Source organism: Nuphar pumila, chromosome 4, assembly GCF_984573655.1.
Source record: "Nuphar pumila chromosome 4, dmNupPumi1.hap1.1, whole genome shotgun sequence".
In the NCBI taxonomy this organism is placed as follows: Eukaryota; Viridiplantae; Streptophyta; class Magnoliopsida; order Nymphaeales; family Nymphaeaceae; genus Nuphar; species Nuphar pumila.
Window position 1 is genome coordinate 114,481,620 of NC_143252.1, and position 7,174 is coordinate 114,488,793.

The window sequence follows — 7,174 nt, forward strand, 5'->3', positions numbered from 1 at the left end:
AAGAAAAGGACAGTATATGCCGTGGTTGCATACTGTTGGCTCTATACAACACATTGTTCGATGTGTATTGTTCTTCGTCTACCACTGCTAAGGGTTTGTGGGATCAACTTGACAAGAAGAACAATACCGAAGACCAAGGTCTTGAAAAGTACTCAGTTGCCAAGTTTCTGAAATATCAGATGGTAGAAGGCAAGTCGGTCACTGAGCAGGCACACGAGTTTCTGCTACTGCTCCATAGTTTGGCTGAGGCTGAAATGAAACTTTCTGAGAAGTTTCAGGTTATGACCATCGTAGAGAAATTTCCTAAGTCTTGGGTAGACTTCGGTATGTCTCTTAAGCACCGTAGAGGAAAAATTTCTCTAGATGATCTTATGGTAGCCATTGCCATTGAAGAGGAGCATAGGAGCCAGAAACAGATCGTAATGCCAACTGAACCGCCTAAGGTGAACATGATGATCGGAGCTTTTAAGGGCAAGGGACAAAAACCAAAATCTGCAATGAAAACCCAGTTTAAACCTAAGGCCAAAATCCAGAAAAAGGCAAAGAACAAACCTTGCTGGAACTGTGGGCAGGTTGGGCACTGGGCTAAGGAATGTCCTTCCAAGAAAGCCAAAGCTCATGGGACCACAGAAGGAACGCCTCAAGTCAACATGGTGACTGAGGTCGTTGGGACCAGTACTGGGTATGTTTCTATTAACCCACAAATCTATCACGTTTATGAGCCAACTGAGTGGCTGGTTGACACTGGGGCTAATGTGCACGTATGTGCTGATAAGTCTGTCTTTGTCTTATACCAGGCTGCTGCAGGCAGATCCGTGACTATGGGCAATTCAACGGCTGCAAAGGTGTTAGGGATTGGACGCGTGGATCTGAAGTTTCCTTCAGGACGAGTTCTATCTTTACACAGAGTGCATCATGTGCCTGTAGTTAGAAGGAACATTCTAAGTGGTTCATGTCTTGTTAGAGAGGGTTATGAATTTAACTTTAAATGTAATAAAGTTGTTATTTTACATTCTGGAACTTTTATTGGCAAGGGGTATTTAGATGATGGTTTATTCAAACTTCGTGTTGAACATGTTTGCAGTGATAAATTAGAAAATGATGTTTCTTTTTATTCATTGTCTAATGTTGCTTATAACATAGAATCATCTGATTTATGGCATAACAGATTAGGTCATGTGAATTTCAATTCTGTGAAACGCATGATGAACTTGAAAATGATTCCTGAGCATTCCATTGATAAAACTAAAAAATGAGAAATTTGTGTGCAAGCAAAACAATGTAGGAAACCATTCCATACGATTGTTAGAGATTCTGAAATATTGGATCTGGTGCATACAGATATCTGTGAGTTTAATGGAGTGTTAACTAGAAATCATAAAAAGTATTTTATCACTTTTATAGATGATTGCACTAAATACTATTACGTGTATCTTCTAAAATCAAAAGATGAAGCTTTTGATAAGTTTCTTAACTTTAAGAATGAAGCAGAAACACAAACTGGTAGAAAACTTAAAAGATTGAGGTCTGATAGAGGAGGAGAATATACCTCTAATAAACTCGATGAATATTGCAAATCTGTTGGAATAGTTCATGAGTTTACTGCTCCATATTCTCCTCAATCCAATGGGATTGCAGAAAGAAAGAATAGAACCCTAACTGACATGATAAATACTCTACTTGGGAGTTCTGGATAACCTACCTATATGTGGGGGGATGCTCTGAATACGGCTTGCCATATTCTGAATAGAGTACCTCAAAAGCATAAGGATAGTAGCCCTTTCGAACTCTGGAGAAATAGGAAAGCTAGCTTAAAATACCTTAAAGTGTGGGGGTGCCTTGCTAAGGTACTTGTCCCAGAGCATAATAGGAAGAAGCTGGGTCCTAAAACAGTAGATGCTGTCTTTTTGGGTTATGTAGAGAACAACTATGCCTACAAGTTCTTAGTAATTAAGTCTGAGATATCTGGCATAGATGTTAACTCTATTGTAGAGCTTCGGGAAGCTACATTCTTTGAGGATGTATTTCCCATGAAAGTTGGTGTACCTCAGAATCTGTCTTCTGTAGATATACCTTCAACTTCTGGTTCCATTCCCGAACATGTGGAAAGGATGACAGATGTGGGGGTAGAACCATCTTGTTCCCATCCTAGACCCGATGAGTCTGAGGAAGTGGTTGAACCTAGAAGGAGCAAGAGACCAAGGATTACCAAGGATTTGGGAAGTGACTTTATCACTTACCTTATCGAAGATGATCCTCCCACTTTCCGAGATGCAATGGCTTCACCTGAAGCAAAGCATTGGAAAGATGCCATCAAGAGTGAAATGGATTCCATTATCTCTAATGGTACTTGGGAACTGGTTGACCTCCCTCGTGGTAGTTCCACAATTGGGTGCAAATGGATCTTTAAGAAGAAGTTGAAACCAGATGGATCCATTGACAAGTACAAGGCGAGACTGGTTGCCAAGGGGTTCAAACAAAAGGAGGGAATAGACTATTTCGATACCTATTCTCCGGTTACCCGGATGACCACTATTAGAGTGCTTATTGCACTGGCTTCCATTTATGATCTCTCGGTCCATCAAATGGACGTGAAGACTGCTTTCTTGCATGGCGATCTTGAAGAAGAGATCTATATGGATCAACCTGAGGGTTATGTGGCTCCTGGTAATGAAGATAAAGTTTGTAGACTTGTTAAGTCATTATATGGACTGAAACAAGCCCCTAAACAATGGCATGAGAAGTTTGATAATATTATATTATCATTTGGCTTTGTTGTCAATGAATCTGATAAGTGTGTTTATTGTAAAGTCAAAAGTGATGGTTGTATTATTTTATGCCTGTATGTAGATGATATTCTATTGTTTGGTTCCAATATGGGAATTGTTAATGAGACAAAGTCGTTTCTTAGTAGTAAGTTTGATATGAAGGATATGGGTGTTGCAAGCGTGATCTTAGGCTTAAAGCTGACTCGTTCAGCTGAAGAGTTAACCATTTCACAATCTCACTTTTTCGAGAAAGTACTTGTGAAATTTGGATATAACCAAGGGAGATCTGTAGCAACTCCATATGACCCTTCTATTCCTCTTCATAAGAATACGACTGGTGTTCCTGTGTCTCAATTGAGGTATTCCCAGATTATTGGAAGTTTGATGTATCTTGCAAATTGCACGAGACCAGATATTTCGTTCTCCGTGACAAAATTAAGTAGATACACAAGTTGTCCAAATCGCACTCATTGGAAGGCATTGGACAGGGTACTTAGATACCTGAAAGGAACTATTTTCTTGAGTTTGCATTACAAGAGATTCCCTGCAGTTCTCGAGGGATATAGTGATGCAAGCTGGATAGCCATGAACTCTGGCAGTTATGGCGTGACAGGGTATGTATTTACCTTGGGTGGCGGCGCAGTCGCCTGGAGATCAGTAAAGCAGACCATCTTGTCTCGGTCTACTTTTGAGGCTGAACTCTATGCTTTAGATGTCACTGGATTGGAAGCTGAATGGTTAAAGGGACTTCTTGAAGAACTTCCTTTAATGTGCAAGCCAATTCCTGCGATATCTGTGCATTGTGACAATATGGACACAATTGCAAAGATTAAAAGCACAAAATATAACCAAAAGCAGAGGAGACACATCCAAGTCAGAATAAAATCTGTAAGGGAACTGGTGTCTCAGTTAGTGGTTGCTGTGGACTATGTTGGATCCAAAGAGAACACAGCTGATCCATTAACGAAAGGACTAGATAAGTCTTTAGTCCTAAAATCCAGAGAGGGGATGGGACTGAAACCCATCAGTAGTTCATCTACAGTAGCAACCCAACCTATCTGAGTGGAGATCCCACAAAGTAGGTTCAATGTGGTAATAACAAGCTGTAGGGTGAACTGGATAGCACCTTATTAAATATGATACTTTGTATCTGTGTCTGTTCCTCTGTTTACTCTGGAAAGGTGCTGTAGCTGCAAGTTAAGGAAGAGTTAAAACTCTGAATGGGTTCAAAGCTTTCAAGGCGAGATGTTAGCAGTGCATCTTTGGAGAAGCCCACCTATGTGAGTGTGACTTTGTGGCCGCAGTTCAAGGAATTGGGTTATTTCTGAAGTCACTCATGAAACAGGATTCGGGCGCATGGCCATTAACGCGCCGCCCCTAAAGATTACAACCAGAACCTTTATCGTGTTGTTGCTAATGGACACTCCTACACCAAAGGTTCAAGTTCAAGACTTCAGTTCACTTCGTTCCTGTGGGGGTAAAGTTAGTCAACTAAGGTAGTGGTTCAAACCGGAAGGTACCATTGCTGAAAGCATGATATGTCCTGTTGCAGATTGTCTCATCTTGCATCTTGGTTTCCTCCCATTTCATTCTTTGAATTTGTGGGGGAATGTTAGGTGTAAGAAGGATGGTAGAGAGAATTCAAAGGAGAAACTGGGTTGTTTTGAAAGAAGTGGTCTTGATAAGGTGGAATAGTTCCACATTGCTTGTGCTTGAGTTTTCTATGGGATTTATAAGCCACTTGAGAACTCATACACTTGTTCTTGAGAACAATAGAGTGGGATGACCACCACACACACACGCGCGCGCCCGCCCGCCGTGCCGTGCCGAGCCGAGCCGGGCCGGGCCGGGCCGGGCCGGGCCGGGCCGGGCCGGGCCGGGCCGGGTTCGGGTTCGGGTTCGGGTAATTGGCCCTTTAGGGCCATATCCAATCAAGACAAGTATCTTTTTACCCAAAGTTTCTTTGGATTTGGATTCGGTAACGGGTTATGGGAATGGATAACGGATCACGACTCCTCGTATTCCGTGTCCGTTATGACGCTTCGGATTCCGTAACGGGTCTCGATCTTTCGAAGATCGTTAACGGATCACGTCCCCTCGGATTCCGTAACGGGCTCCTTCCACGTTTCATAACCGTTCGTGGGTTATAAAAGCGTGGTCAGGGGTGGGGTTACGGGGAGACTGAGACAGACGATTTCTGAAGAAGCATTCTGCGATTTCCCATCTCTCTCTCTTTTTCCTGTGAGTTATCCCGAAAGGGGTTGTTCTGCAACTGTGGTTCGAAGAGGCTGTTTTCGAAGGACGATCCGCCGGAGTGCACCGTTCGGTTCGTCGTGGCTATTGTATCCTGGGGGAAGGACGCCGGACCCTGATCTGCACAGTATGTGGGGGCGAATCTTCTCTAAGGGGAGTACTTTCGTACGCCTTAGCCTGCTGCATATTCTAAACATGTGCATGTTGTTTTCTTTATGTTCTGTGCCTGTGTTTGTTTATATGCTTACGTCTGGATTTTGGTCTGATGCGGAAAATGCCATGCTTGCTCCCTGTTACTGTTTCGGTCGTCTGTTAATCATGTTATTTACACTGTTGTATTTCTTGATTTATTTCGTGTTTTATATCATGATGACGATTGTGAAACTGTGTGATCTGAAATATGATCCAACAAATACCTCCTTTTTACAAGGGGACTTGAAATTTGAAAAAATAGAGATTTGAAGCTGGTGGATTGCTTCCCTCAAATCCTTATCCCAATCAGCCTTCAACTGCATATAGGGTAGTCTAACTCAGCTAACTACCTCCGATGTCATCCCAACTCCTCCGACTGCAGGCTCCCAAACAGAGCCTTAGTTGAATTTGGCAAGACAAAACCATATCCCATTGTAACCAGAGATGTGGATATAGTTTTGATTTTTTGCTATTGAATCCGACAAATATCCGAATTTGATGGATATTTGAATCCATTTGCACAAATAAAAGCAGATCTGGTATGAACTTTTCACCATCAGACTCTGAATCCGTTTGGCTAACATTCCATTAGTCAAATATGGTATTGGCCACATCTAACCCTTCCTAGCGGGGTTAGGGTTATGTCTGGTCATGTTTGGGCTCAACCCATGTAATTTGAATGTTTCTAAAAATATATAGAAAAATAATCATAACTCAAACCCGACCCACAGATTACCGAGGACGTGTTTGGTTGGTACTATTTGGGTCGTCATTGTTCTGCCCATACTGGATGGGTTCTTGTGGAGGTGTTGATTGGAAAAGGATAAAAAGGTGTGTGTGTGTCTAAAAAGAAAGGACAAATGTCCTGATCTGATTCTTGTGGTTATGTTGAGGGTCATTCTCATGGGCATTGAGAAATTTAAAAGAAAAAGAAAAAAAAATTGGATCATAGTAACAAATATTAGAAGATTTATGAAAATTTTGCTATAATATTGCAGAAGAAATTTCTTTAAGGGGGAATGATGTAACATCTTTGATTTTTAGAAATTATTAAATAATAAAAAATAATGTTTTATATTTAATTTAGGTGAAAAATAAAAAATTGAATTAATGTTAACTTGAGAGTTAATTTACATGTTAAAAGAAATAAAAAATTAATTAAGGTTTGGAATTGAATTTAAACTCAATGTTAAATTGAATTCAAATTATAATTAAACTTTAATTTAATTCGAGCAAACTTACATTTAGAATTTAATTTAGTTTGAATTAAGTGTGAATATAAGTATGGAGATGGATGTGGTGTGGATTTAACTAATTTAGATTGGATCCCAATTGGATTTAAAATCCAAGATGGAAATCCTTAGAAAAATCCAGTTAGGCAATTTATTGGATTTAAAAATTAAAACTTAACCAAAATTTATGGAATTGTGGGGGTCCAATAGGGTGGGACATCCTCTGTATGGGCTCATCCTATATAACACCTTCCTACATTGAAAAATCTGAAATTTTGAAAAAGAACCTCATTAAATATAAAGTCAATGGAAATTTTAAAGGTTTCCTTATAAAAAACTAAGGCTACTTAGTAATAATACGATAACTTAAATATTTTTTTAAGTTACTTTAATGGGAAACATACATCCCTAGGGTAGGACGTCCCACCCTAGTGGGCCCTTTTGATGTAGCTGAAACTCTTACATAATATATATATATATATATATATATATATATATATATATATATATATATATATATATATAGTCTATGAGGTTTTGCATAAGATGCAACCACTAGATTATTTCTAATATTAACAACCGTAAATGTATTCAACTTAATTTATTCACTATATATGATCCATATTAGCTATACCACTATTGGAAAGCACTATTTTGCTGCTTTTGAATATTTGGATCCAGTTTTGAGAAGATATCCAAAATATTATTTTTGACATGATTGAGTTTGAC

General features: G+C 39.6%; 1 long non-coding RNA gene across 1 annotated transcript; it reads left to right on the forward strand.

The window, feature by feature from the left end:
- Positions 1-515: 515 nt before the first annotated feature.
- LOC149840687 (uncharacterized) lies at positions 516-1,111 on the forward strand. Its single transcript, XR_016431581.1, has 2 exons — positions 516-682; positions 798-1,111. It is a non-coding gene; the product is annotated as an uncharacterized LOC149840687 (long non-coding RNA).
- Positions 1,112-7,174: the final 6,063 nt, after the last annotated feature.